General features: G+C 45.9%; 1 long non-coding RNA gene and 1 pseudogene across 1 annotated transcript; one reads left to right on the forward strand and one right to left on the reverse strand.

The window, feature by feature from the left end:
- The first annotated feature begins 207 nt into the window (after positions 1 to 207).
- LOC123796178 (uncharacterized) lies at positions 208 to 3,696 on the forward strand. The gene is made up of 4 exons (XR_006780688.2): positions 208 to 288; positions 375 to 578; positions 1,129 to 1,163; positions 2,187 to 3,696. It is a non-coding gene; the product is annotated as an uncharacterized LOC123796178 (long non-coding RNA).
- Positions 3,697 to 8,675: 4,979 nt separating this feature from the next.
- LOC123796177 (small ribosomal subunit protein eS4, X isoform-like) lies at positions 8,676 to 9,488 on the reverse strand (annotated as a pseudogene).
- Positions 9,489 to 16,720: the final 7,232 nt, after the last annotated feature.

Consider the following 16,720-nt stretch of genomic DNA (forward strand, 5'->3'; position numbering starts at 1 on the left):
TTACAGGTAAGCTTCCTCTGCGGCGACTCTGCTGCGGGCCGGCTGGTTCTGTCGTTGTCTGGCAGAGGTGGGGGGTGCCTGTCCTTCTGTCCTCAGTGACTGTAAGCTGGTTTGCCTGGAGTGGTGCCTGGTTTGCCCGGTCCTCCAACGACTCCTCCCAGCCTCTCGGTTTCCTTCCTGCCAACACTTCCAGGAGGGTTTCCTCCCTGTTGTGCTTATGAGCTTTACGTGCCAAGTACACACAGAGTGGTCTTTTCCACCTCCTTCGGAAAGTCATGAGCCACCACGGTACGACTGAAAATGGAAGAGAAAATGCGTGGGAATCTGAACCATTTTCCAGTAGAGGAAAACACTGACCATCTTTCTGTTTCTAGGCACGAAAAGGGTTCTTGCTCTGCTGAGCTCTCTGTAGCTCTTCTGGAATACGGCTCCCCAGAGGACTCGACCCTCTGTCCCTCCGACTGTTGGTCTTGACGGCTTTCCATCTGTTGCCTCCCACAGACCCTCTGCCACCTGAGTCATCAGCCCACGGCTGGGGCGGGGTGCAAGGCACGGCCCCACCCCTGAAACGCCAACGTGTGAGTATCAGAGCTGGGATCGTGCTGTTCTGGGCCCGTTATAGCAGCAAGCCTGATGAGCATTTGCTCAGATCTTTGCCAGGCGGAAAGCCCGTAGAGTATATGACCTGTTCCCACTTATCCCATTGCCATCATGGGTTCCTACCGTTTTTGCTTCTTTTTTTTACTCTTTTTTTTTCAGTTTTATTGAGATATAATTGGCATACCCCAGTCTTTTTTTTTTTTTTTTTAAGTAAATTTTACATCCATTGTGGGGCTTGAACTCAGGATTCTGAGACCAAGAGTCACAGGCTCCACTGACTAAGCCAAACGGGCTCCCCCATTTTTGCTTCTTTATCATGGAGGATTAGCTGAAGGAGTCAGACGTGGAAGAAGGGAATGAGGGGGCAGACATCTAGCTACGAATAGGTTAAAGTTTGTGTTCTCTCTAGTGCTGCCCTCCGGTGAACCCGACTTGTCCACTAGTTAATCAGGCAAGATAATATCTTGAGGATCTTGAACTATTCATATTTGTGCTTTTTTTTCCCCACTTCCTCTGCTCCTCCCTTAGGAAGAGGCATCCACGCTGTTTCAAGAATATGACAGGTATGGTAAGAATATAAAGACCAAGGAACAGTCAATAGTCCCCTTTTGGGGACTCAGCAGGGAAGAGCTAAGGAAGCAGCAGGGTTTATGTCACTCTGAGAGAGTCGGAAAGAGGATAGGGAGAGGAGGGGCGGCCCTGGGCCCTGCCCAGACTATGCGAGGGTCCCCGGGGCGGGGGCAGGGAGGGAGGGTGAGGCTGGGGGTGGCCGGAGAAGAGGTTGTAGCGCAGAGGTGCAAAATGGGTTAGCCCTAGGAGCCCTCCCTGCAAGCAGCCCCACCCAAGGGACGCTGCGAGGCATCTGATGTTGGCGACGGCTGGGGGGCGATGTATGAGTTCCTGGCAGCTGCCTCATCAAACCACCACAAACTATAGGTGGCTTGAAACGACAAAGATTTATTCTCTCTCAGTCCTGGGGTCCAGAGTCCAAGACCAAGGTGTCAGCAGGGCTATGCCCTCTCTGAAGTCTCCAGGGGAGGATCCTTCCCGTCTCCTCCAGCATTTCCCAGGTCCCTAAGCTTGGGGCTGTATCACCGCCCTCTCTGCCCTTGTGACCACACGGCCTTCTCCTCTCTGTGTCTCCTCTGCGTCTCTGAATTTCTCTCTCCTTGTAAGAACCCCAGTCATGGGATTTAGGGCCCACCCTAGCCCAGTGACATCTGTGAAGACCCTATTTCCAAGTCAGGTCCCATTCACAGGTCCTAGGCTGCTAGGATTTGGACATGCTTTTTTTGGGGGAAACAGTTCAACCCACAACAGGGCCCTTCAGGCAGAAGATGACAAACGTGGATGCCCCGGGGTGCCAAACCTATTATCTGTGGGATAACAGCGAGGAGGCCGCAAAATGGGCCAGATGGAGAGCAGAGGAGAACGAGGCCGTAGAGAAAACATGGGGCCAGATCACGTGGGACTTTGTAGGCCTCTGATAAATCCTCTGATTTTTCTCTGAGTGAGTTGGAAGCCAGTGGATTTGTTTGAGGGGAGAAAGGGCAATTCTGACTTAAGTCTTCAAACAATCCCCCTAGTGGCTCCGCTGAGACTAGACTGAGAGTTGGGGATGGGGCAGCGAGCTGTACCGTTATCCGGGGGAGCGGGGACAGCGCGCTGGACCAGGACAGAAGCACCGCGGGTGGTGAGCCGTACTCGGAGCATGAATCAATTTTCAAGGTAGGATTTGCCAACAGGCTGGATGCGGGGTGTGAAAGAGGGGCAGATCGAGGACAATTCTGAGGTTTGGGGCTCAAGCAACCAGAAGGATGGAGTCGCCGTCAACTGAGATGAGGAAATCCAGGAAGGAGCGTGTCCGAGGAAGGGAAAGCGGGAGTTTGGTTTGGGCCCTGACTGGTTTAAAATGCCGCTGAGACTGTGCCACGAAGGCCCGCCCATCTGGGAGTCTGGAGCTCCGGGAAGAGGTCAAGCGTGTGGCCGGGAGCTGGCAGCATTGTGCTTCCATGTCAAGCCGTAAGGATACGGGCCGCGGCCAGGCTGAGTGTAGAAAGAGGAGAAAAACCCGAGGTCTGGGCCCAGAGGCAGTCCACCGTTTGCAGGGTGGACGACGAAAGGGGAACAGTCACCTAAATTTCCCCCAGGTTTAAATATTTTTATTTGTTATACTTAACTCTTTATTTATTTACGTAATCTCTACACCCAACATGGGGCTTGAACTCACGACCCTGAGATCAAGAGTCACATGCTCTACCGACTGAGCCAGCCGGACACCCCATCCCATGTTCTATTTAACTCTTTACATAATTAAGGTTTTGTTTTGTGTATGGTGAGAAATATGATTCTACATTGAGTTTCCCCTTCCCCCCAGACAGTCACAGTAGATAACTATTTTATCTAGAAGGACCCTTCCTGGTCTAATCCCTGGCTTACTAATTATTGATTAACCATTCCACCATGCACTCCCGTCTTCACTGGCAACACTGCGGTACTGGACCGAAGTAATTCAAGAGGACCCATTCGGATCTGCTCTCCGGAGTACAGCACAGCTCACTCACCAACCTCAAAGGGATGCCTTGCAGTTAGTGAAATGCAAAGCATCAAGGGGGCTTCTGAGGTATTTGCGAGATCCACAGTGAGGCTCTGCTCCCCGGAAAAAGTCTTGCATAGGCAGGGAACACATATCTGTATGATGGACCAATTACTATAGATAGCTCTGATGTTCTCATCCTTTGCGAATAAATAAAAAGGTTGCGATTTTGAGTCAAGACGTGGACGAAGGAGTCACGGTGCTCTTTTTAACGAGCACCAAAAATCGATTTGTGGGAAAAAAAATCGATTTGTGTTCCTCCGTAAGGGACAGGTTGACGGAGGGGCTATTGGCCGGAATCGCAGTGATATAGCTAATGTGTCCCTAATGCATTCCCTTAGTGCAGGGAACAGGCCTATAGACACTAAATGCATTTTATTCTTTGGAATGATACATTGCATTTATGTGATCCCTTTAGAATTTTTGTGCCCTTGATTGGTTTCATTAGAAACATGAAATATTTTGTTATGAAAAATATCTTTTGTATTTTTCCCCTTTCTTCAGCTTTCCTTTTTTTTTTTAATACAAAGGTACTTTTCAAAAAAATTGTATCTATATTTTGAAAAAGATTGCATTCTCAGTTTGAGAATTTAAGAATTACATATTAAATTATCAGATAACTTATTTGATAGTAAAAAAAGACTTACAATTCTATTTTTATTTATTCAGTGCTAGAATATAGCATTAAACTAAAGCGCATTTTATTTGAAAAGGCCGTGCTGAAAAAAGAGATATGTTAGCTAGACAATGACCGGTTTTCAACATACTCTATGCTATGTTATTCTGGTTTTTTTTTTTTTTTTTTTTAGATTTTACCTATCCATTTGTCAGAGAGAGAGAGAGCACAAGCAGGGGGAGCTGCAGGCAGAGGGAGAAGCAGGCTCCCTGCTGAGCAAGGAGCCTGGATGTGGGGCTCCCTCCCAGGATCCTGGGATCACGACCCAGCCAAAGGCAGACGTCTAACCATCTAACCGACAGAGCCAGCCAGGCACCCCAATGCTATGCTCTATTCTACTTTAGAAATGAAGGCACTTTTTAGTGTGCATTAATGACAAGGAGATACAACTTAGATTACTGATTTCTGAGATTTATACTGAAAGGAAGATGATTTTTAAAAACCAATTTACCATATTAGGAATGCATGTCGTATCTATTGGACAAGCTGGTATTATTTGGAATAAGGAAATGCTGAAGGGTGTCTGGCTAAGGCAGTGTGGCATTTATAATCTGAAGATTCCGTATCCTGAGTCCGATCCTCATCAACAAATAATGGTGACAGGGGCGCCTGGGTGGCACAGCGGTTGAGCGTCTGCCTTCGGCTCAGGGCGTGATCCCGGAGTTACGGGATCAAGCCCCACATCAGGCTCCTCCGCTATGAGCCTGCTTCTTCCTCTCCCACTCCCCCTGCTTGTGTTCCTTCTCTCGCTGGCTGTCTCTATCTCTGTCAAATAAATAAATAAAATCTTTAAAAAAAAAAAACAAATAATGGTGACAGCAAAATATTTGCGAAATTATTTGCAAATTAGCCAAGTTAAGAAGGAGCCAAATGATCCCGTAAAGACTTTGACCTTTTAGACGAGCACTATGAAATAATGAACTGTAAAATAGAGATGGCCATAATACATTGATGCATAATGATCGTAATGTACGTACCGTCTTGATAGTCTTGGCATCCGTCAGAAAACCTATAACTTCTATGACATCGCAAGGAGGCTGCTTTGGACGCAGACCAAAATAATGTAATTAAACTGTGATATTTTACCAGATAAAAACCAAGAGTGAACTACTTTTTATTGCTGCAAGGTATAAACAGAATACATAAGTAGGGATCTGGGGGAGAGGCAATTAAATCCCACTCGGTGGGGGGCGGGGGGGCAAGACCTTTGGCCTCGAGCAGTTGCAGCATTTGTGAATTTGAAGGTGAACCGATACCATCTTTGGAAGATAAATTTCCTTTTCCAGAAATGGTCATAACATCTTTTTGTTGTCCCACAAAATATACAAAAATAAATGATGAGTTATTTCCAACATTTGTTCAACTGAAGGTTGGTTGGTTTTTTTTAATTGTTTTTATGCCACATATTTTGGTGTTTAGATGAGAAATCAATCTGCTAATTTCTCTGCTCAGAAGCCTCCAAAAATAATGTGATTTGGGTAAATGGAGCTGATTAATGCACATGACCATGCAAAGACATGTAACTGAAGGGTTTGGTTATCATGAAATTGAACTATAGAGAGTTGGAGGAACAATGATAAGATTTTATTTGTCTCGGGGCACCTGGGTGGCTCAGTCGTTAAGCGTCTGCCTTCGGCTCAGGGCGTGATCCTGGCGTTATGGGATCGAGCCCCACATCGGGCTTCTCCGCTGGGAGCCTGCTTCTCCCTCTCCCACTCCCCCTGCTTGTGTTCCCTCTCTAGCTGGCTGTCTCTCTCTGTCAAATAAATAAATAAAACCTTAAAAAAAAAAGATTTTATTTGTCTCAAATGTGTATACACACACACACACACACACACACACACACACACACACAGAGATGTTTTTGGTGTTTATTTCCAATTAGAAAAATCTGACTTAGTTACCTAGAGCTGAATTTAGTCCATCAAGATCCATGCAATATATGTCCAAGTATTAAAATATTTAGAATTTTAAACATCACCGTTACAAGGTTTGTATTGATATGAACATTTGGTTGTTCTTGGCTGAACGGGGAGTGAAAGCACCAAGTCTGTGCCTCTGGGTGCCCCCTCCCTGTCCCTACAGCCCTGAATTACTCTGTTATTTGATGACTACTGCAGGCGGAGGTCATTCTTCACATGACTTTTTAATGAATTCGCTGTTTCATGCACATCTGGTTTCAGGTCATGAGACATCAGCATGAAAGGCTCAGGGCCGAGAGAGGTCCCATGCACACATGTGCGGAGCGTCGTGCCGAGAGACTTGTCCTGTGGGCAGAAGAGGGAGAAGTAGCTTGATTTCAAAGTCCACACGCAGCCGGGAGAGAAAGCCTCCGAGTCAGCATTCCCGGGTGACCTCTCCCTCGCGCAGGGGTTTGTAATCTTCGAGTCATGGACCCCGCTTTGAAAACCCGATGCGTACTACGGCTCCTTCTCACCAAATACGTGAGTGTGTCAGGAGTTCACACAGCTCTGCGCGCACACGTGCACACCCACATTTTCTTCGCACCAGCCCCAGGAGGTCAGGGGCATCACAATCACACACTGCCTTAGATGTTGGGGAAAGGAGGGTTACTCTTGTCTTTTAAAATGTGAGCCTTACGCTTTATATCACTTTTATTTTTAAGTCGGCTCCACGCCCAATATGGGGCTTGAACTCATGACCCTGAGATCAAGAGTTGCGTGCTCTAGTGACGGAGCCAGCCAGGCACCCCTAAATCACTTTTTTAAATAAATGAGTGCTGGGGCGCCTCCATTGGTGAGGTATCTGCCTGCGACTCAGGTCATGATCTTGGGGTCCTGGGATCGAGCCCCAGGTCGGGCTTCCTGCTCAGCGCGGAGTCTGCTTCTCCCCCTGCCTCTGCCTCCGCCCTGCTCATGCTCTCCCTCGCTCTCTCTGTCTCTCTCGAATGAATAAATAAAAAATCTTAAAATAAAATAAAAGCGTGCTGTGCACAAGCCAGTTTAGAGGAACTGTACTGGGGGCACCTGGCTGGCTCTGTCAGTAGAGCTCGTGACTCTTGATCTCAAGGTTGTACCCCCACCCCCACCGCCCAAAAAAGGAAGTAATGACACTAGAGTCTTTTTTTTTTTTTTAGATTTTATTTATTTGAGAGAGCGAGAATGAGAGAGAGAATGAGAAGGAAGAGCAACGGAGGGAGAGGGAGAAGCAGACTCCCCACTGAGCAGGGAGCCCCATGTGGGGCTCGATCCCGGGACGCCAGGATCACGACCTAAGCCGAAGGCAGATGCCCAACCGACTGAGCGACCCAGGTGCCCTGACACCAGAGCCTTTTGAAGGCAGATGAAAATTTTTTCTGCACACTGAACAGGTGTACATTTCAAAGAGTTGTTCCTAAATCTTAGAACCCATTCAGTTCAGCTTTGAGAATATGAGATTCTATGGAAAACAAAAGGAACCTTTGTTTACCGAGTAAAGGGCACTTGTCACTTCTCTACTGTTGCTAGCTTTACTCTGCTAGTGAAAAAAAATCTTTCTAAGTTGAGTGCCAGGGATTTGTCTTGAAAAGCATGGTAGAAGGGGCGCCTGGCTGGCTCAGTTGGTAGAGCATGTGACTCTTGATCTCAGGGTCATGAGTTCAAGCCCCACATTGGATGTAGAGCTTACTTAAAAAAAAAAAAGAGTATGGCAGAGAAAGAGAAAGTGGCTTTTTGTAATATTATAAAGATACTTGGCTATTGTTTTTCTTTTTTTCTTTTTCTTTTTCTTTATTTTTTGAAGATTTTATTTATTTGACAGAGAGAGACAGCGAGAGAGGGAACACAAGCAGGGGGAGTGGGAGAGGGAGAAGCAGGCTGACAGCTGAGCAGGGAGCCTGACGCGGGGCTCGATCCCAGGACCCTGGTATCATGACCTGAGCCGAAGGCAGACGCTTAACAACTGAGCCACCCAGGTGCCCCTATTTTTCTTTTTTAAAGATTTTATTTTTAAGTAGTCTCTCCCCCCAACGTGGGTGTACAAACCCAAGATCAAGAGTGGTGTGTTCCACGGACTGAGCCAGTCAGGTGCCCCACTGGCTACTATTTTTCTTAAAACTTTTTGAAACTTTTCCTTAACAAGCTAAGTCAGACCATAATAGACAAATAGAGCTTTTAAACATTTTTTTTCATTTTGCTTTTGATATTTTTTTAGATATTTTTTAAGGAAATAAAATATTACAAACACAGCCAAGATGTTTCTTATTCCCCAGTCCTGCCCCCATCCCTAGACATAACCCATCTCGAAACTACTTTGACTCTTTATAGTGACTTTTTGTATTTGTACTGTCTACACGTGTATCCATATAATATATATGGCATTGTATAATACGTTTTTATAATTCCTATAAATGGTGTCATTCTATAAATGTCTTTTTGAAAATTGTCTTTTTCCTTCAGCATCAAACGCTTTAGTTTTGGTTTGGTTTCGTTTGGTTTTTTTGGTATCACTCCACGTAAATCATTTTACATTCACTCATTATTCCTTTTTGAATGCTCTTCCTTTTTTTGTAGATCTGAGTTCTGACCGATGTCATTTCTTTCTCTATAAAGAACTTATTTTAACACTTCTTGGAAGGAATGTCTACTGGCAAAAAATTCCCTCAATTTTTGTTTAAAAAATTCTTTATCTGTCCTTGACTTTTGAAGGATAATGTCAGTGGGGAGCGTTCTAAGTTAGTGGGTTTTTTTTCCTTTCAACACTTTCAATGCAACACTATAGCACTTCATCCTTTTTTTTTTTTTCTGTGCTGTATGATCTTTAATTAAGTATAAAGACTTCCAATGACATCACTTAGAGACCATTTTACCCACTGCTCTGTTTGGCCGCCCTTCTCTTGCCTCTCTTCAGCAATGGTGGGGCGGATACCCTCACCACAGGGAAGAGAAATCCATGATTTGTTGCCTTTGCCAATAACAAAAATGCTGGAGGGCTGGTGGCAAAGCTGTTGCCACTGGCATCTTTCATGTGAACGACATCAAAAGAACCAGGGTGTCTCTCTCGGTTGGTGATCATGCCAAGTCTTCCCAGGTTAGCACCTCTGGTCACCATACACAGATTACCAGGGTCAAACTTGATGAAATGCGTCATCTTTCTAGTCTCCAAACCAATCTGAATGGGGTCATTCATCTTGACGAGGGCATCAGGATAGCGGATGGTGCGGGCGAGCATCATGGGTCACCAGATGAGGGATTCCTTTTGTTCTCACAAAGTTCCTTCTCACTTTGCACAACTTATAGTTGGCGTCCTCAGGTGTAATCTGACGCACAGCCAAGTGACCCTTGGTGTCACAGATCAGACGGAAATCCTGCCCAGTCTTGTCAATGCCGACGACAGCCATAAAACCAACAGGGTAGTTTATATCAGGTGGGACCTTGCCATCAATCTCAATAAAATGTTCCATACAGATCTTCTTTACTTCATCTCCTGTGAGGGCGTACTTAAGTCTGGTCCTTAGGAAAATGATGAGAGGGAGACATTCTCTCAGCTTCTGGGGACCGGTAGTAGATGGACGAGGGGCAAGCACACCGGTCAGTTTATCCAGCATCCAAGGCTTGGGAGCTGCTATAGGCTTCCGACGCTTCTTGGGAACACAAGCATGGCTGCACTAGGCATGAAAAGAGCTCCCTCCATCCTTTTCTTTCCTGCAGGGTTCCCAAACGGAAACTATATAATTCTTTCCTTGCTCCTCCACAGGTAAGTTATTTTCCTATGGCTTCTTTCAATTTTTTTTTTTTTTGTCTAAGATTTTCTGTAGTTGGAATATGATATGCATAGGTGTAGATTATGAGGTCTTGGTCCTTCAGTAAGTCTGTGCCTGTGGGCTGTGATTGACCAGGGCTTTTCAGCTCCCTTACCCCCTTAGGTCAGGCAGAAAGGTTCAAGGGGGCTACAGTTGGATATTTCCATTCCCCTGAGTCCATGAGGCTCTGTGAAATCGCTTCTTTGGGGGGCAAGGCTTGTTAAAAGCAACACAGTACTCGGGATGTGTTCCAAAACGGCTCCTCTTCCCCTTCCCCTGCTGGAAGCATGAGGGGGGTTTTCTCTGGATCCTTACTGTAGAGTCTGGAAGGGCTCCTAGAGGGAACGCTCAGACGTACGAGGGGCCCCGTGGCGTTGCTAACTTTCAAACTTGTCCGCACTGAGCCTCCAGCAAGGTGTCAACCCCGGTACCTTCCCAGGTACTAATTCCTGGGGAGATTTCTGCTCAGATAAGTTGTGATTCTCTGTACCTACCTGTCTAGCTCTCCGAATTTTGGGTCAGCCGGGTTGCCCTGTGACCTCAGTTCTCCGATGGATCTAAGGTGAATCGTTGATTTTCAGTTTGTTCAGTTTTTGCTTGTTGTGTGAACGAAAGCGACTTCTGGTCCCCTCGCATGCTGGACTGGAGATGGGAAGCCAGAACACAGTGAATGACTTGCTTTTAACCACTTTAGGGTGTTCCCTGGTATATGACAATTATGTAGCAAGTATCTTGCTGATGGAAATTTCAATTGTTTCCAACTCTTTTCCTATTATAAATAATGCTGTTATGAGCATCTTTTTCTATGTCTTTTTGGACACACATGGATGAGTTTCTCCCAGGTAAATACTGGGAAGTGAAATCGCCAAACTGTAATAATTCACATCTGTCTTGGACTTGACTACGGAGTGCCAGACTGCTCTCCAAAATGCTTGTACCCATGTGCACTCTCGAGCAGCAAAGATTTCCTCTCACGAAATCCTCATCAGGGCTTACTTACCATTGTCAGACTTGAACATTTTGTCATCTGACGGGTGTGAAACAATTATTTTGTGGGTTTTGTTTGTATTTTCCTGACCACTAGGGAGGTTCACTCATTGAAGCAAAAATTCCTGAGCCCCTATCTTGTGCAGATCCTGATGTGGGCTTGGCTTGTGGGGGCACCTCCATGAACAAAAACAGACAGAGCTCCTGCCTTCCCTGCCCTCATAGAAGTTTTTGTTCAGGCGTGTGTGTAGAGTGGGGTGAGGATTAGGAATAGAGAAGGGGCGGATTATGATTTTAAATAAACTGGTCAGGTAGGAGGTAAGGGGATTATCGTGCAGATAACTGAAGGAGAGCCACTCAGGCCAGGAACCTGGGAGAGAACAGGAGGCGGTGAGGTCAGAGAGGCGAGGGCAGGGACCGCCAATGCAGTTTCACAGGCCATCGTAAGGACTTTGCTTTTATGTATTTTTTTAAGATTTATTTTTTTTATTTGGGGGGGCTCGAGCGGGGGGAGGGGCAAGAGAGAGGGAGACAAGCAGACTCCCTGCTGAGCATGTAGCTTGATGTAGGTCTGGATCCTAGGATCCTGAGATCATGACGCGAGCTGAAACCAAGAGTTGGGCACCTAACCAGCTGAGCCACCCAGGCACCCCTAGGACTTTGCTTTTATTTTGAGCACTGCTGGGAGCCTATGGTGTTCAGGAGCTCACTGAGTATGTCCAGCTCCTGGCCCTCAGAACAAAGCACGATGACACTTTTCGGCTGTCTTAAGGATGTATTAGTCCATGTGACTAGCTCTGGCAGCCGAGTCTTGAGAATTCATTTTGGGAGCATTTAATTACCAGTGATAATCTTCTAGAGCTTTTTGCTCCTCTGCCATGGTGACCAGAAACATTCAAGATAGTGTTCTGAGCTGTAAGCCCAAAATCTCTGATCAGTGATGGTGATGACCAGCTACCTGCTGCTGCCCGAGGCGGACGTGGCACATGAGAAAGAAACGATCACTATTTTAAATCACCGGGATGTTGGGGTTATTCGCCACCACAACGTAACCTAGGTCATCTCGACTGATACAGAGTCATTGTCAAGTTTTGAGCTGTGCGGCGGCATAATCTAACCTACACTTTTAAAGAATCACTGCTACCATATTGGAAAGAGACTACGTAGAGTGTTGGGCAGTTAAGAGGCTAAGGCCATAATCCAGGCAAGGGATGACAGCGACCTGGACTAGGACCGTAGTGGTGGAGGTGGTGAGAAGCACTCCGCTCATGCACGTTGTTTGAAGGCAGGGCCAACAGGATTTTTCTGATGGATTGAATGTGAATGTGAGAGACTCAAAGGTTTTAATCTGAGCAACTGGAAGGATGGGGTTGCTACTGACAGATGGGGGAGACCTTGGGTGGGGCCGGTGTTTAGTTTTGGGTATGTTACATTTAAGATACCTTAGACATCCAAGTGGAGCTGTTGAGCTGGCTGTTGGCTACCTGAATCTGAGGTTCAGGAGGGAGGGCTGGGCTGCAGATGTACACTTGAGAGTGATCAGCAATTGGGTGGTCTTTGAAGCCATGGCAGTGAATGACATTAACAGGGGACTGAGTGTAGGTACAGAAAAGATCAATGACTGAGCCTGGGGGCTCCAACATTCGGAGGCTGGGGAGAAGAGAAGGAGTCATTGAAAGACACTGAGAAAGACTCACTTGTGAGGTGAGGGGAAAGCAGGAGGACGAAGTGTCCTGATGGCCCAGTAGAAAGAGCCTGTCAGGTAAGAGGTGGTCATCAGTTGTATCAAAAGCTCCCGATAGATCAAGAAAGTGGAAGACTGAGAACTGGCTCTTCTTTTTAGCAATGTGGAGCTCACTGGTGACGTCAGTAGGACAAGTTTTAGTGGAAAGGTTGAGTCAAAGTGAGATTAGAGTGGATCGAAAGAGAAGGGTAAAAAATTGGAGATAGCAAGTGTAGACCATTTTTTTGAAGATGTTTTGCTGCAAAAGGGAGTAAAAAATGGAGAAGTAGATCACAGGTAAAGTATAGTCAACAGAAGGCTCAAGGTCAGAGAAAAACATGTTATTTGTATTCCAATAGGAGTGATCCAGCAGATGGTAAAAAAAAAATGATGTAGCAAAGAGAGGGGAGAAATGCTGAGTGATATTCATGAGTAATGGGAGGGAAAGGGGTCAAAGCGAAGGGCTAGGCTTCCAAAGGACGGTTGGTGATTCATCTGTAATAGCAGGCAGGAAGCCGGCGGGTGGGATTCAGATGCGGATAGATAGATGTGGGGAGTGAGCAGTCTGAGGACTTTCTCTGCGGATGACGTCAATATCCACGGTGACCTCGGAAAGAAGGGAGGGGTTGTTGGAGGTTTGAGGAGAGAGGAATGGATATGAGATTACTGGCTGGAGCACTGGGGGAGAAACGAGCCTGGGTAAGTATGCTATGCTTGCCAAGGGCATGAAGAGTCCACTTGAGGTTTGTGGTCGTGAATTTAAAATGAAACCAGGCAGTGTGATGCCAGACGCATTTGGCTGGGCAGGTGCACGTGCCGAGCGGGCAGCATGTTGGAATTGTCACCAGGGCTGTGGTTTGGCTCAGGGAATATTAGGAAGTAAGGGGGCAAGCTGCTGAGGGTGTGTGCAAGGTAGGGGGTACAGTGCCTGAGCATGGGATGCAAACAGACACGGAGGAGAGAGAGGGCATGGAGGCACTGGGGATATGGTATTAGGACCAACTCAGATTTGTTTTAGGAAGACAAGAATCTGAATTCTTCGCCAACACAGATACACACCATTATGTATTTATGGTCTCATCCCATGTTCTCAGAAAATACTCAAAATTTAAACAATGCCTATAGCTTCTTTGTCTACTTCCTATTGGTCTCTTTTAATCTGCATTAACATTAATATAAACATTATAGGACAAAGAACTTACTTTAAATGAGATCGCAAAAATTGATTTGATAATGTTTCAGTGACTTTAAGTAGTTTCTTTTCTCAAAGTCCTACAACCAACTTCATTCCAAAGTTTTCAAAGATTTACACTTGACAATGGTCAGTGCCGAAGCTCAGATCTGCGAGGTACGCATAGTGGTTCTAAGTGAACTCAATCTTACATTGAGCTAAGCAGTGTCCACAGTCAACCCTGAGGGCTTTACGTGCATTCTGTAATCCCCACCACACCCCTTCGTCCTGATTCAACAAATACGCCTGTCCCTGTGAAGCTTACGTTCTAGCAGGCCCTAACAATAGGTCTCAATCCTCTTTACCAGTGACCGTGAGCACTGAATCCAAGGGCGTGTGGCTATCAACTTTCTCCTAAAATGCAATTAATAATAAACTCTCAATCAAATCACTGTTCTGGCGAAAAAGGCCACTGAGGCTTAGTAGTAATTTTTTGTTCTGCTATATTAATCTGCTAATTAATTAATTTAAGCAGCTTAAAGTGTTAAGGCAAAAGAAATGGGCAAGTCCAAATGCAGCGAGCATGGACGGTTTATACATGTCATCACTTTCGGTTCACAAAGGGGCGGGTCCCCCTGGAGTTGAGGATGCTCACCCCCAATGTGACTCTATTTAGAGACAGAACCTTTAACAGAAATGACAGAGGTAAAGGGAGGTCTCAAGGATGGGGGCCTCATCCAACAGGACTAGTGTCCTTATAAGAAGAGGAATCGACACCAGGGTTGTGCACACACAGAAAAGGCCATGTGAGGACCCAGAGAGAAGACAGCCATCTATAAGCCAAGGGACAGATCTCAAAAGAAACCAGCCCTGCTGGCACCTTGATCTCAGATCTCCAGCCTCCAAGACTGTGGGAAAATAAGTTGCTGTTGTTAAGCCATCCAGTCTGTGGTATTTTGTATGTGAGCCCTAGCAAATCAATATAAGGACATTGTGTTAGCTAAAATGAGCCAGTCCCAAAAAGGCAAATACTGTTTGATTTCCCTTATATAAAGTTCCTAGAGTGGTCAGATTCATAGCAACAGAAAGTGAAATAGCAGTTGCCAGGGGCTGGGGGAGAGCAAGATGGCAAATTGTTGCTTAATGGCTACGGAGTTTCAATTTTGCAAGATTGCATCTTGCAGGTAGAGGTTGGTTGCACGACATTATGACTATACTGAACACTACTGAGCTGTGCACTTAAAGACGATTAAGATGAAATTTTATGTTATGTGTGTTTGACCACAATTAACACACACACACACACACACACACACACACACACACACACACACAAAAGAAGCTGTTAGAAGGATCATCTGTGTGTATTGAAACTGCCAAGAATGAAGACAGGAGACTGCACAAAGGTTTGTGTTTACTGGACACAAAGATTCTTCTGCGGCTGATTGTTCTTATCCTTCCCCTACTTTTCTGTTGTGTTATTCGTCTTTCTTGAATAGATTTATAAACTTCTTTGATATGTTTTTATCACTAATCCTGCCATGGTTATGGGAATTTCAATCTTTTCCCCAGTATGTGATTTCCACTTATTTTTTTTCTTTAAGATTTTATTTATTTGAGATAGAGAGAGCAAGAGCAGGGGAGCAGAGGGAAAGGGAGAAGCAGGTCCCCTGCTGAGCAGGGAGCCCAATGCGGGGCTCGATCCCAGCACTCTGAGATCATGACCTGAGCCGAAGGCAGACCCTTAACTGACTGAGCCACCCAGGAGCCCCAATTTCCACTTATTTTAATGTAAACGATCATAAGTCTTTGATATTATTTTAGTCAAATATGTCTTTGTCCAGTTTGTGTTTTTTAGGTCTTGTTCAACAACTTCGCACACATTTTATTCTAAACTTTGTGCAGTTTTGCAATGCATCCTGAGTCTTTAACGCCTACTATTTGATTTCTGTATTGGGTTTGGTAGTGCATTTACATGAGTATATTATTAGGGGCCTCTAAAAGAAGTTTAAGATTTATTTTGTTCTATTTGAGAGAGAGAGCGAGAGAGCACGTGCATGAGTGCAAGAGGGAGGCGGGGGGGGGCGGACGGAGAGGGAGAGAGAGAATCTCAAGCAGACTCCATGCTGAGTGTGGAGCCCATCTCCCAACCCCAAGATCATGACCTGAGCCGAAATCAAGAGTCAGACGCCCAGCCAACTGTGCCACCCAGGGGGCCCTGAAGATTACTATTTCAATATGTATTGAAATACTTAATTGCTAAGGTCTGGTTTTACTCAGTTGTTAGTTTTTTTGACACAATCCATTCCAAAGGACACCATCCACGTTAGGCACCTCAAGGATGCTGCTAACACCACTGTTGAAAAGCAGGCTGCCGGGCCGGAGTTCCCGAGGAAGCAGCTCTGAGCCTCGGGGCTTTGCTGCACAGTGCGAGGGACACCCTTCACCCCTTCCCTGCTACGTGCACCCACAGGGCTCCCGGGACCAGGACAGGGCTGGGCCTTCAAGGAATGAACTGGGCCAAGTAGGTTTGCCTGTCTCAGGAATTTTAAGTAGGAAACACTGAAGTCCTGAGGTGGTTGACAGAAGCAGCTGTAGCTGATAAGCCACCAGCTTCAGAAACCTAGAGAAGCCACAGGAGGCCACAGGGAAGCCACAGTCATGAAGGAGTTGAGATGGTGAGAAAGCAGACACTGTGAAGAGAAGGGAAGCTACACGGTGAAGGGTGAGGAGGCCGGCAGGCGGGAGGGAGGATGGGGGGCAGTGATAATGTCCTGGGGCCCTGACCTTTGTGTGGCCCCGCTTCTAGTCCCATAGCTCCTGAAGTCACTCAGTTCGGCTTTGCCTGGGCTCCCATCTCCTGTTAGTTGACATGCGGATTGAGTCTGTTTCTTACAATGCAGAGAACAGAGCTGAAATGCTCTTTATAAAAAATAGGCTTTTTCAGAGTAGTTTAAGGTTTGCAGTAAACTTGAGCAGGAAGTGTAGCGTTCCTATATACCCATACCCTTTCCCCCTACTCCAGTCTTCTTTTATTAACAACTTGCATTAGTGTAGTCCATTTGTTTAACTGATGAACCGATATCAATATATTATTTATTAACGAAAGTCCATAGTTTACAGTAGGGTTCGTTCACTTTGTGTTTTATAGATTCTGTGGGGTTTTAGCAAATGCACAATGGTATGCATCCACCCTTATGAAATCATACTGAATAGTTTCACTGCTC

This window comes from Ursus americanus, chromosome 33 (assembly GCF_024610735.1).
Source record: "Ursus americanus isolate L20-20 chromosome 33, mUrsAme1.1.p, whole genome shotgun sequence".
Classification (NCBI taxonomy): Eukaryota; Metazoa; Chordata; class Mammalia; order Carnivora; family Ursidae; genus Ursus; species Ursus americanus.